Below are 14,024 nucleotides of genomic sequence, written 5' to 3'. Positions count from 1 at the left end.
CAATTAATTATGGATCCTTAGTCGACGGACAATGGTAGCTTGAAGTTTTGCTTATAGTTGATTGGTCATTTAAATTTTCAAGAATACCTCTTAGGGAGATAGACCTAGGGTAAGGGATATAACTTTTAAAAAGCAGTGATATGTTGGTATCATATTCAATATTACCACAGCCTTTCAAGCTTTTTTTAAACAGAATGAAATCAGTCTAATTTACTTTGATGCTTACATGAGATTGATGTAAAATGCTGAATGTAAACGTTCCCATGATTTGTACGAGTTGTGTCCCTGACCAAAGTTCTACTTCCTCAAATGTAAACCTCCCGAATGGAGGAAGGTTCGTCACATCTACTTCTTATTCAGCGTTTTGAGTCATTTACACAGCAGTATTGAGGTTTTTTGATTTTTGTATTTGATCACGTTAAGCATTAATGACATAATCCGTTTAACAATTAAATTGCAGCTGTACTAATAGATTTGTATTGTTTTGTGCTTAAAGACTTGTTATCGCTGCTTCATTTATTAAATGATATTTATTTCACATCGCACATAAAATATCAATACTGCATTTAAATTCAGAGATTTTAATTCTGAACAAATAGTTAAAATGCAAAAACTTCATTGTAGCCGATGAATACATATACTTTCATTGAATTGTTTCTCTTTCTTTAATCCACTGAATATATAATTAAGAGTAATGAAAAACTAACTTACTTTCATCATGCTTAAATATTATACATTATTTTGCTATCATTCGAGATCAAATGTATCGGCTGATATTTCTCCATTCCTTTACAAATGTTAAAAATTGAAGCCTATAGAAAGCATTTATACGCTATATCACCGATGCTTTTTAGCGCTGCTGCAGGCCTATTCTTTTAACACCCGGACCTGCTGATGCTTTTGAGGCTATATTTGTTTGGAATTTATTTTACATGTACCACAAGGCCATTACTTTAAACGAATGAAACTTTACTCAATACAAGCAATTTGTGTATAATTGTGATACTTTTTTATTAGATAATACACTTTACAAATAACATAGCATTTCCTAAATTCAAGTTCGATTATATAGAACCATGAATAAACACCCAAAGTACCAAACGATGAAAGTGAATAAACAAATACATAAAACAAACAAAAAACATTAATACACCAACAACAAACAAATTGTTCTTATTTCATCATACCTGCAATTAGTTAATAGGTGCACTATTTCTAGAAAATGCAACAAACGCACTGTTCTATAATCGAATATAAAAGGTACAAATCTTTAGTGTGACAGTTTGGCGTTTTTATGTGAAACATTCAAAAGGAAAATGTTGAATGGTCAACAATCAGTTTTGCACATTTGCATTGACAAGTTACATGTATATGCAATTGTAACTTATTTTCCCTATCAACATTTTCATGCCCTCTCTGTGTTGAGAGAGATGACGTGAAAATATTAATACGCCTTAAATCTGAATTGTTTGCCTTATTTTTAAACAAACAAGTATTAAGCTATAGAATCTAAATTTGTTTCAATACTGTTCCTACAATATATTTTGACTATAATGTGCCGAAAACATTAATTTCTTTTTTAATCAATTAGATTTATGGCAAAGTATTGTTAGAGACTCTTTTTCTATTGAAACCATCCCATTCAACACATTCTTCATAAAGTTCACTGCTCAAAGATTTGAGTAGTCTTAATTGGTTCAACGTGTATCAGCTTTGCATAAAACAAATTAAATAATCGGTTTTAATGCTAAAGCAATTAAATTCTTCCAGATTGTTTGCATAAAATTCTTAACTGAAATGTTTTATCAAGGGTATAAAATAGTTGAAAATGTTCTATGGCGATAAACCATGTTCGCGCAGCATCCACAATGTTGTATGGCACTGAACCGGAAATTCGTCATTTGTCGGTACTTGACTTTGTATTTTATCCTAAGAGTAACTTTGTGGTAATGAAGAGATAATGCCTTTTATGGCTCTATTGAAGAACTTAATTGTTCCCAACGACAGCTTGGAATTAATCATTCTTTGTTTCTATCGTTGATGTTGTATCATTTTACGATTTATTTACTAGCAGCAAAGTGCATACACTTGACAAGTTATTGTGATGCAAAATGTATTTAAGCATTTAAATCGTGCTTTCGATTTTGTGCAGATGCTTGTCCTGAGATACTTAATTTGTGAATAGAAGGAAACATTGACCCTTTTCTGAGTTTCTTGAGTGTATTTACAGTTTTGAAATATTTGATGCTTTGGCAGCTTCATTGTTATACATGTCATTCAAATGACTTGTCATACCTTTGTGTCGATATTGACGTAACTTGACATAATATACTTCTAGTGACTTCAAGAATGAGTTATTCAATAACTATAAGCTAAAAGAAGCGAAATCGAGAATCATTGAATTCCGGGACATTTCAGTGTAATCGTCTTATAAACAAGCTCTATCAAATTTTAAACAATTTGTATTGTTCCTCAACTTTCCAAGATTGGTCAGAAGTGTAAGAAGAATGCGTTAAGACTCACAACCGAAGCCAACAAACGCTAGGGGCAAATACATGTACATAAAATGTGTTCTCCATTCAAACATGTTTTCCTAAGCATAACATAATTGGTTTTATTCAAATATACCTATACATTGTTTAGGTGTCCTGATGATTTACAAATGATATACAGCATTTAAACTAAAGTTTGTGGGTTACGTATTGCCTCGTCAATTAAACTGGTGGCTTTAAAGGTCGATTACTTAAAGTATCAAATTTATTATTACGTTGTTGAATGCAATTTTTGCGCATTGCAATTAGTTAAAAACATATTAGTTATGTTTGAAAAAAAAAACAAATTTGAACATTCACCGCACATATTTTAGTCACAATCATCGAAACGACTATTTTATATTGGTTTATGTATATCTTTTCCCTATTTATCTTCTTGTCGGATACTTTTTTATCTATTGTACAAGACGAGATATTCGAAATTATCTGTCAAAACATTGGTAGTGGTGTTGACGTATCCAAATCGTCTTCTATAAATTTTGAATAAAAAAGTAATCCTATAAAAATGTACATTTAAATGATTAAAGATGCCAAAATTAAATCACAGGTGAACAGAATAACTGTTACTTTCGATATTGATACTGATAATATCACGTGGAACTTCTATTCAATGACATATGAGATACATATTGCAAAGATATATAGTTATTTAAGGACAAACATTTACCACAATATTTTTTAATAACAAATGATCTTTTGACTTATCAAAATTGGCAATAATTAAACAATAAGAAATATACGGAACAGGTTATGTCTATAACAATTGAAGGGTTAAACGTTTCTTCAGAAACATTTACAATTATAATAAATGTAAACATGGTAAGTAGTTGGACACTGTTGCTGGTTCTAATTTAATGGCGAAATTTTATAGTTTTAAGAATCTCCATTTAATGAATGCCACAAAACTAAAAAAAAATCACTTAACTCTGTGGATTTCTTAACTTACAAAAAGTCCCTACAACTGATTATGTCACAAACAGTTAAAATGCCTACAACTAAGTAGCCTTTGAAGCATTTTTTGTATTAAAACTGAGATGACACTTATCCACCTTCTATATAAAGTTTGATTTTCAGCATTATTTGGTATTCATTATAATTGTATCCTGGAAAACGTTTGACCTCTAAATAACATATTATAAACAAAACAAAACAGGAAGTTAAGAAAACAACTAGAAGAACAACTGAAGTTTTACACTTTTATCTTATAACCAAGCCTTAATTTTCAATGGCAGTTGTAATAATATATAAACAATGCATATGATGTAATTTTTAATTGCTCAAAAAAGGAAGAAAAGAAACTTATAGCATTAGCGGTGTAACCCAAATGTCATAAAATCTCCCTATTTATTTAATAATTATTAGTTTGTTCTCAAACGTTGTATCGTGATTTTCGTTTTCGTTCGAGGTTTTCAGCAAGCGACAGAAGCAAAACATATTTTAAATGAGAACTAAAACCAACAGCTTGCAATGTCAGACATGTGTTTTTTATTTGATCAACAAACAGTTTCGGTAAGGAATCAATTAGGGAATGATGAAGTCTACGTATCATTTTTGACAGGAGTCTCATGATTCAATACATAAAAGCTGAATAATGGGAGAGTGTAAAAATCTAATACAAATTTGATTATATTCCATAGGAACGCATTGAAAACTTTAGAACCCAAGAGCTCTTTGTTATTATTTTGCGTATTTTGGTGTAAATGAGTAGATGTGTCTAAAAATTGCACTTACACGTGTGTGTTAAAATTCTTTGCAATGAATTAATCCACAACGGTTTACAAAAGTTCGATTTTCGAGTTTCAGATTTAAATTTGAATAGCTTTCTTCCTCTTTCGCCTTGTACCAGGACAGGACTTAACATTTTTTGGGCGATTCGGCAAGTGTTTCTAGAATAGAAGAGGACGCTTATCCTTTTGGTGCACCTGGTCCATGCTCTTGTTTTAGTGGAGTCCGAGTTATTCATTTACTTTTTTTCTTTACAAGTGATATTTGGGATTGTTTTTTATCGATATAATTCACTCATACAAGTCGTACAAAAGTTACCGCTTTTAAAGCAAGACCTACACAAACTGACAATTTACTTAAAAATTCATTTGATAATGAACTATGAAATAGTTGACAATAATACATTGTACGTTTGGATTCTTTTTTTTTCTTAGAAGACTTTCAAAAGGTCTCCGCTCAATGATGTGCAATTAATTATTCTCTATATTGATATTCATGTCTGGTTGTTATGACTGTCTTCTAAACACACTCAAGTGAGAGAATAATCATATAAATATTCTTGACATTTCCATTTCATGGAGACTTTTACACATATGAACCAAACTTAGTATTCGAAATGCACTATGAAGTAGTGAATTGTATAAAGAGAAATGAACACATTTCTTACTAAGAAACTGACTGAAAACATGTATTATGCTATAGACAATATCATTTAATAAAGCAAAAGTCTAACGAAAACAAATCGTTGTTATTCATTGAATATGCAGTTTTTTTTTTATTAAAATGCAGAATTGATTTACGACATTTTATATGAAGTAATTGTAAATATTGAATCCTTGTCAATAAGAGAAAATATTGTTTTTTATTGTATATTTTTCATGTAACTAAATTAAACATATTGTTGAATTTTGTTTGATACTTTTTAAAAGTAGATGTATAGTTGTAAATCATTCTTATATTGCACTGTAAATGAACTCATTGTTTAATCTTTATAACAATTTTATTAAATTATAATTAATGTTTAATATCATTATTTATCCATCGATTTGTAAATCGATTCTCTGTTGTGACAAAAAAATTAGTTTCAATACGATTTTTCTTTGTTTTATTTTTTTGTATTTCTTTTTGTTCTGATGGACAAAAATAATTTTCAAACATGACCTTTATTCATACAACTTCCGGCATTGTAAAGTTCATCCAAAACGTTAACACTATCAACCTACATAATTCAAAATTATTCAACATCTTTTCCCTAAGCTATGATTACCACATATCTCAAGGCAGAGAACTCAGAGATTAAAGGAGCTGAGGCATTGAAAATTGAACTATAACAATGCAGCTAATGTCATTTTAAGAGTCAATGTCATGAAACTTTTACGATGGCAGTACCATGAAATTGTGTGGTAGTCTTTAAGAACTAAGCAATTAAGATTTTAATTAAATATGCTTTGGCTTTTCTCTTTTTTACTGACTATACAGTTGAGATAATTTTAATTATAGTATGTTATTAATGGTGCAACCTATTTATTTTCATATTTCATTTGAATTTCCCTAAACGCCTACTTTCTTGAACGATCCTTTTGTACCCAGTGATCAACCAATCAAATCGTTTATTAAATAACCTTTTCAAGTACTTGTATTAAGAGATGAGATCAAAAGGACTTTGTAAAATTAAGTCTTTTCTCCTTTTTTATAACTGTATCTTATATTTAGCAGTACAATGCAACATACACATGAACTATATCATTATCACACTTTAGCTTTGGCCTTTACAGTCTTTTTGTTTATGGAATCTTATGAAATAGTCTAGTATACCCGTATGATATTGCAATGATATTTCGGAAGGTTTTGTTTAGTAAATAAATTTAAAACTTCACTAAAATAACCCATATGTTATCCTTTCTGATTCAATTTTATAGGAATAAATTCACTGAAAGAATTTAAAGAATGAAGGAGGCAATAGTTTACAAATGTTTTTACGTTTTTTAGTAGTTTTCCTGTCTTTAATGCTTAATCGTAATCAAAGTTAAGTTTGTATGAATAAGCGTTATATTTTAATTTAGAATTGGATGCAAAGAATTAAATTTAGTTATAAAATAAGAATAAAAAAACAAAATTGTTAAAAAAAAACTATTCAACATACACCAACAGTTTTCTTGTGAAATTTCTTTAGTAACTATATAAATATAAGATGTGTTATACTTTGTTTTCTTGCAGAGTAGTGAGATGTTTTTACTAGTAGTAATACTTCTTACTATTGTAGAATCATAGCCAGTAAAGAACACAAGCGAAAAGAACAAGCTAATAACAGACAATTTTTAGAGACTACATTCAAGTACAATTAACTTTGTTTTTTATGGATTCTAAATTTATTCACGTAACAGAACAAATTATACTTATGTAATGTGGTTTCAACTTTTTGATGCAAACAATTGCGAAAAATATGCATTTCGCACACACACATGATGACATAAAACAGTTAATATTTTTTTTCTAATATGTATACTTTCAGGGTGTTCTATCTTACACAGTATTACTGAATATTTTCAGCGTGTTCTATCCTATACAGTATCACTTAACTCGGTTAAGAGGTCTCTATACTAAATAACTGAAATCTTATCAACCATTTATAAATATTTGGTACCATGTATATCAGATCTTACTCATAACTTATAATTTAAAGACCTTTCCGTTTGTGTGTGTTTTTGTTCTTAATTTGGAGTACCTAAAACACCATATCAGTGAAATAATTTTAACTGTAAAAAACGCATTACTGAAGCTAAACATAAGTGTATCTAATATCTTCAAATAACGTTTTCTTCGTTCATTGACCGTTAAGTATGATCTAAATATTTTAAGTCAGGCCTAATGAAGAACAATACAATAAAATTTATTCAACTTAAAACAAAATCGGACCTCTGTTTTACCTTATATAATCTTTCCATTGACCGAAGATAATTTCGAAAATCTTTAACAGACACCCTAAAACAAAGTTGAAAAAAAAAACTTTGTATAATGCATGGCCTGAAAATAACACTTGATATATAAAAAATATCATCATAGTAGATTCGACTTTAAGTGTATACTATGTGTTGAAGACTTAATATCATGGTTACAAAAGATGCCTGGTTTGTGGGTACAAGAATTATATATAAGAATGTCATTCATTATGATAGCTGTTCGAAGTGTATACAAAATTTCCTTTCATGATTTGATGTTTAATATGGTCTTTGCGAAGCGTAAAACAAAGATCAGTCTTACAAATGTTCCTAACAAATAATACCAGTAACTCATTACAGTACTATGCTTTTTATCTTCTTGTCAAAAGGTTGTCAAACTAACTCGCATGAACATGTTGTTTGGCTGATTGCACCTGTATTTAAAACTAGTATTTTGTACACATTTATTTTTTAACTGAGGGAAAAAAAACAGAAATTTAATAGCTATGGTTAAATGTTTCATTTAGATGCTGAATTAATTTCATAAGATCGTTTCATCAAAATCAAACTGTGCTAGTACTACAGATTAACACAGCGTTTCAGATTTATGAGAGTAAGGAATGATAAATGATTAAGAAGTTGTTGTTTAAACCTACTCAGTATATCCTTAATACTCGCTTTATATTTTATAGTTAAATTTTATTCATTTGAAACAAACTGTTAAATTAGTTGCTTTTTTTACATTAACTAACTGTTATAATGCTCTTACCGATTGCCTTGCTAGTATTCCAGGTACAAAAATATCAACTTAATTAATAAACGAGAAGGCTTTTATAGACTGTGTTGTTATAGTCTGGTGGGTGTTCCACAGATCAATCCTATAGTTATTCAGCCTGCATCCTCCCTCGTTCACGGAATCCCAAAGAGCATTGGATGATAGAAATTTATTTAGTTATTCAACCGTCGTTTATCATATAACCGAAACATGCTTGATATTGGTATCCGAGCTAAATGGTTAATCTAATTTGATAGGACTGATAACAGTTAATAAAATTATAAGTAAATTTTATTTGTTTTGGTATTGTCTTTGTGGTTCCGCTTTCGTGCTGTATATCGGTGTTTACGTGACGTTGTCTTGTCCTTCAAGTTCCGTCTCCGGGTTTTATCACTTTTATTAATTTAGCGTTCAAACTGACGTCTATAAAAATGATTCTTAACAAACAGTTTTACAGTTAGTTACTGGAATATTGCACTTCTATATTATATTTTAATATTTCTATTTAAGCTTTACTCAGCAGAATTCGTTATGATATCTTATTTTTCTTTTCCAAAGGATTGTTTAACAATGTAACTTCGAAATGTTTAGAATTAACGTTTATAATTGAATAAACAACAGTGATATGAGTGGGTTCCTTGTCGCAGAAAGTATATTTAGATTATACATAAATGTAAAAACATTATAGCCATAAAATGAAGTCAGTTATGTAAGACTTTTCCTGTTATATGACAAAAAAAAAACTAGCAAGATAAAGGTGAATAACCACAAATATATTTTAATACCGAAAAAATGACAACGCAGTGTAAATTCCAGTTGAAAGCTAGAAAGAGTAATCAAGGGAATCAATGTTATAGCGGTAATTAAAAGAATGTAATCCAGGGACAATGACCAGACATGGAAAACAGACATACACAACAAAGAACATAAAGTAATTAAAATCATACATACAAAGTAACAAAAGCAACTAAAAACTGGGAGCATGCACGAGGTGCACCGGCAGGGTAAGCGACCTTTGCTTTTCTAGAAACACCCGCCGAGTTGCTCATAAAAAGTCAAGTCCGGGGTAGACAACGAGGAAAGGAAAACATGACCCGTTGAATAAATTAGTTTTCATGGTGCAGATGGATACACCATAACGATCCACGAGTTCATGATGACGACCATAAAACTTCTGTAGTGATGACTTCACGTTTGTCGTAAAGTTTGGTCAATAGTTCCTTTACCATCGATTTCTAAGTGTAGGTCAAGATATGAGGCTGACTTCACAGTGTCTGTAGTATCCTTTATCTCAAGTTCTTTTGGGTAGATGCGATGTATCAAATCCCCGAAATTAGGATTGTTTAAAGATAATACGTCATCTATATAGCGGAAACTGAGATTGAAGGATCTAGCCAAACGATATTCGTTCTTTCTGATCAGATCAGCTATAAAGTCAGTCTCATAAGAGTGAAGGAATAGGTCAGCAAGTAAAGGAGCACAATTTATTCCCATTGGAATGCCGACCGTTTGTTGAAAAACACGTCCACCACAATGGACAAATATGTTGTCGATTAGAAGGTCCGATTATCATCTTTTTTCAAACAGGACTATAAAGGGACTATACTTAAAAGGGCAATAATACATTTCAAACGTGTTTTCCTAAAAAATTGGTTTTAACTTGGCAAAATAAAACATAATAATAGATTGTGGGATATTTTACCCTGATATCTCTTGTTTGTTTAAATCTAATGACGAGTAGAAACAATACATGAATTTATGTTTACTGGTAATTTTCTTACACAAAATATAAATGTTATCATGCTTCGTTTAAAAAGATGATAAAACGACTACTGTGTGTGCAAGTGCTAACAATGATTGTGGTATTTATCGGACGAACGTTTTATTGGAGCCAATATAGGATGTCATATAATAATATAAATCTTATTTTGACACCATATGATTTCATATTTGGCATTCGATAATACAAAAAAAACTATTGGTACAAATTGGAAATGTTATTTATTTTCATTTCTGCAAATCAAATCAATTAATTGTTCTCGATCGATGTTCATTTAATTCATTAATAGTTAAACGTAATAAGTGATAGAAATCTAAAACCATATTGATTGTTTAATTATTCATACATTCTGTCAATTTTCTAGTTGTCAATTAGATAAAAATGCCATATTAAAACTGACATACATGTACATCTTATCTCTGAAATAAAACATAATTAAAGAAATATCTTTTCTTGTTTAGTTCATCACGAAAGATGATTATTAAATATAAATATAAATATAAATAAACGAAGAGTTCCAATTCTATTAATTATCCGACTGAGTGATACCGAAATACTTCAAAGTAAGAAATGAAAGTAGTATTTCCGATAAGCACGTGGTAAAGAACGGATAGGGTAGGAAAATTACGAGACCCTCGAAATTAGAAAATATGCGTGATGGACAGGACATGCCACATGGCGAATGTTGCTTAATTTAGCTTGGAGATTTAAATTGTGGATCAGCATGTCGAACTGGTTCAAAGCAGAGTTGATTGATATTTTTTTTTTTTGTTTTTTTTTTTTGCCCTGACATGCTTCACGATGTATCACTACATTAAACTAAATAACCAATCAAATAATCTATCGTTTAGTAACTATCTGACAACTCATCAATTACATCATTTCACTGACTTCCAAGGTAGAGTTTATCGGTTACAGCAACCTATAAAAGATTATTACACCTATGGGTTAGGGTCGTTGCTTCAAATGCCCAACTGTCTTCCTATAACCTGAATGACCTATATGGAGTGTTAATTTCCATACTACCTCTATTTGTAGATATTGTACTTCCTCCTTAAACTGACATGATCTCCAAAAGAAAGCGGGAATTTGTTTTATGATTTTATATTTTGTACTGTTGTTAAACATTGAAGTTCCTGTACGTTTTTGTCTTTTTCTCTCGGATTTATTTCGATTTTGTTGGACACAGCACAAGAACCATCGTTCTAGAGCGCTGGTTCAGCTAAGCAATATGAAATTATAGCTATCATTTACTGAGTGATACTTTCTCGGAGGAAAACCCATAGCACATGATATTTATATCAGTATGTCAAATTTATTCAAGTTTCCCCTTGTGTTGAAAACATATACGACATTTTTATCTTTAATAAATGCAAAAATGTTTTGACGATGAAAAGGCCCAGTTGCTCATCTCCTTTTGTTACTTTGTATGTATGATTTTAGTTACTTTATGTTTTTTGTTGTGTATGTCTGTTTTCCATGTCTAGTCTTTTTCCCTGGGTTACATTCTTTTGATTACTGCTATAACCGTGGTTCCTTTGATTACTCTTTGATACTTTTTAATTTGAAAGTCATCTATACAGTCAGTAATTCATTCGAGATTCATTTGTTTTTTTGACAACAAAAATACATGGCTGAAATATTAATTACAAATAGATATTAATTAATAACAAGAATCAACACCTCTGTAAACACCCTAAGCCTATCGCCTCTTGAATTATCGTGACCCTCTCTTCATTAAAAAGCCATATAATTATAATAAAGCGTGATTCGAAAAATCTGATAACTTTTTGGCAGTATTACAAGATAATACCATTGTTCTTTGTGCCAACAGTATATTCACAACGTAATGGAAGAAGGAGGTTAAACTCTTTCAGACCTATATTTAACCCACCATTTCGTTTGAAATGTTAAGCCTGAATGGAATGAAGTCTGGACCATTGCTGTACCAGCTGCGTCGGTTATGTAATGTCTATTTGTCTGGATTTGTTTTGAAATTGACTTGATTATGGATCGGATTTTGTTGTTACCCTTTTTATGATACATTTTCCATTTGTTCATTAATTTTCAGTTTCACTTCCGGTTTTATCGCCCCTCATTTCATCGTCAAATTCACAATACTGCCATTCCAAGCATTTGAACTAAAGGTGGCGGTTAAAACAAGATAATTCACATGTCGGCACAACAATACTAACGCATCAAATTGGAAGGACAATTCCAAAAATTAGGGCCAAAAGACAGCAGCCCTTTTCACAAAAAAATCGTAAGAGTAAAGTTAGTTTTAAGTTGTATTTAACTCTATTATGACATCATAACTTACGACTAATTTTACACTTACGATTTTTTGTGAAAAGGACCGCAGGTTCTTAAAGAAAACCGAGGACGATCCTCATACACAATGTACCATGTAGAATTATCACCAATTTGATTGTGATTTCCGTTGATCGGGAGGGAAAACGGCTGAGATGAGCCTTTATTGGTTTTGAGACCGAAATATATGTATGGATAGTATTTGCGTTTGGGTAACATATAACGTGAAAAGTGCTTTCTACGCGTATGTCAACGTTTTAGTCGTGCCGTTTGCCTAAAACATTTGTGAAAAGATGAATTCTTGGGATAGATAAGTTTTGAAAAGTCTGAATCTGGAGTACTTTGGTGATACTTCGTGATTTAATATTGGATGGTGCACAGTTATGTTATGAGACAAATTCGTGCAGAACTTCCGATTTCAGAACAAGCCTTTATTTGATCATGTCTATCAGATTAGCAAGTACAATATGGTAATTGCATAAATGGATGTAAGTATCATTTCAACATTAACACTAAATTATTACACAGGCACTACGTATATTCTTCCTCTGTGGATAACAATTTAGACAATACTTTTTGTATTGTAGGTAACATCAACTTTGCATTTCTACTGCAGTGCCAATAAGAGTATGATACGAAATTTGGTAAAAAAATTTTGAAGCCTAATGAATATCGACAGGATTTCATTTGCCTATTTCAATATGAGAGTTTAACCCATACGTAAAATAACAGTGAACGTGACCGTTTAACATTTCAAAAAAATAGTTTTAAATGGCAAAAGATGGTATGAGTTAGCCTTTTCTTATTGTTTACGTTTCGAAGAACCCTTCTGCTGCCACTTGTGCAAAGGTTTTTTTTCTTAAACTACAAGTACAATTTTCGGAAATTCTGCGTTTTCGTTTAAAGAATACTTTTTTCGAAAATATCCTTCCAGAGATTTCTTAAGTCTGGTAAAAAGGTTATAATTAGGTAATTACCTAAAGTTACACATATAAGATGTGTAATTGTACCCCATCTTGTTCACTCAGTGCACGTGTATGTTTACGTCTTCGGCCGTCTGCCTTTTCCATTATGAAACCCAGTCTAGTTTAAAACCCGTAAATCATGGAATTAGTGACAGTATGCGCGTAACATAAAAATGAAAACGAAGCTTGGGAAAGGAGTCAAGAGAACAAAACAAACTAAACAAACAAAAAACATGGAAGCAACACCCAATCATAAATCCATAGAATTTGTAAAGACACGTAAATGTTTGAAAATGCATTATATATCGAAATAAAGTAATAAAACTTATTATGCTATATGTTCGCAGTCACGACAAATGCTAAAAAAAGTATTCAAACTTCTAAAGACTCATTCCAAATGAAGTTAAATGTGTAGTCGAATTAATAAATGAGTCCAATATCGAACAGATTGAATTCGGTGTTGGCACATGCTAGCATAATCTCTTCACAAGTACAATTAACCTTGAATATGCTGATATGCTTATTGAAGTAATCACTAACACATAAAGTAAAATTATGTCATTTGTATACCGGAAAGTCAACAATGTCCCGACTCACTTCATTTTTTTTTTGTAACTTTTATTGCTAGATAAAGTCTATAAATTGGCACAATGGTAGATACACACCTGGCGGTTAACATCCATTTGTTATTAACGTACACTACTCAAAGTCCTTTCAATTAAAGATCGTGGCTTAATCTTACTTTTGTTTTCCCAGGTTTTTGTGAAAAAAACGTTGTTTTCATGATTGATTGATTGATTGATTGTTGGCGTTAAACGCCCGAGCAGCAATATTTCAGCTATATTCAGGCGATGACCATAAAATGGATGATAAAATGAACATGAAATTTTGATGAAAAGAAAAAAAAAGATGGAACAAAAGGATAAAAGGGTCGACAAATTTTAATTGACACTAGAAAAAAAGAGGGATGGATAGGGT

The 14,024-nt window shown here is 30.9% G+C and overlaps 1 protein-coding gene across 4 annotated transcripts in view; it reads right to left on the bottom strand.

Annotated features, from left to right (window-relative positions):
* Window positions 1-14,024, bottom strand: part of LOC148609414 (uncharacterized) — a 39,641-nt gene that overhangs the window by 16,734 nt on the left and 8,883 nt on the right. For 2 of the 4 annotated variants that reach the window (XM_088541809.1, XM_088541812.1), the window contains exon 1: window positions 7,986-8,142. The exons of 1 other annotated variant lie outside the window; for it this stretch is intronic. The gene's annotated coding sequence lies outside the window, so the exon portion shown is untranslated. Of the gene's footprint in view, window positions 1-7,204; window positions 7,260-7,985; window positions 8,143-14,024 lie in introns of those variants that run through there. One more of the 4 variants, XM_088541810.1, reaches the window with a different exon arrangement.

The sequence above is a fragment of the Perna viridis genome, chromosome 8, assembly GCF_037379345.1.
Source record: "Perna viridis isolate PV_CMFRI_1.1 ecotype Kerala chromosome 8, ASM3737934v1, whole genome shotgun sequence".
Lineage (NCBI taxonomy): Eukaryota > Metazoa > Mollusca > Bivalvia > Mytilida > Mytilidae > Perna > Perna viridis.
Note: the sequence above shows the minus strand (reverse complement) of the source record. Positions and strands in the feature narration are given on the sequence as shown.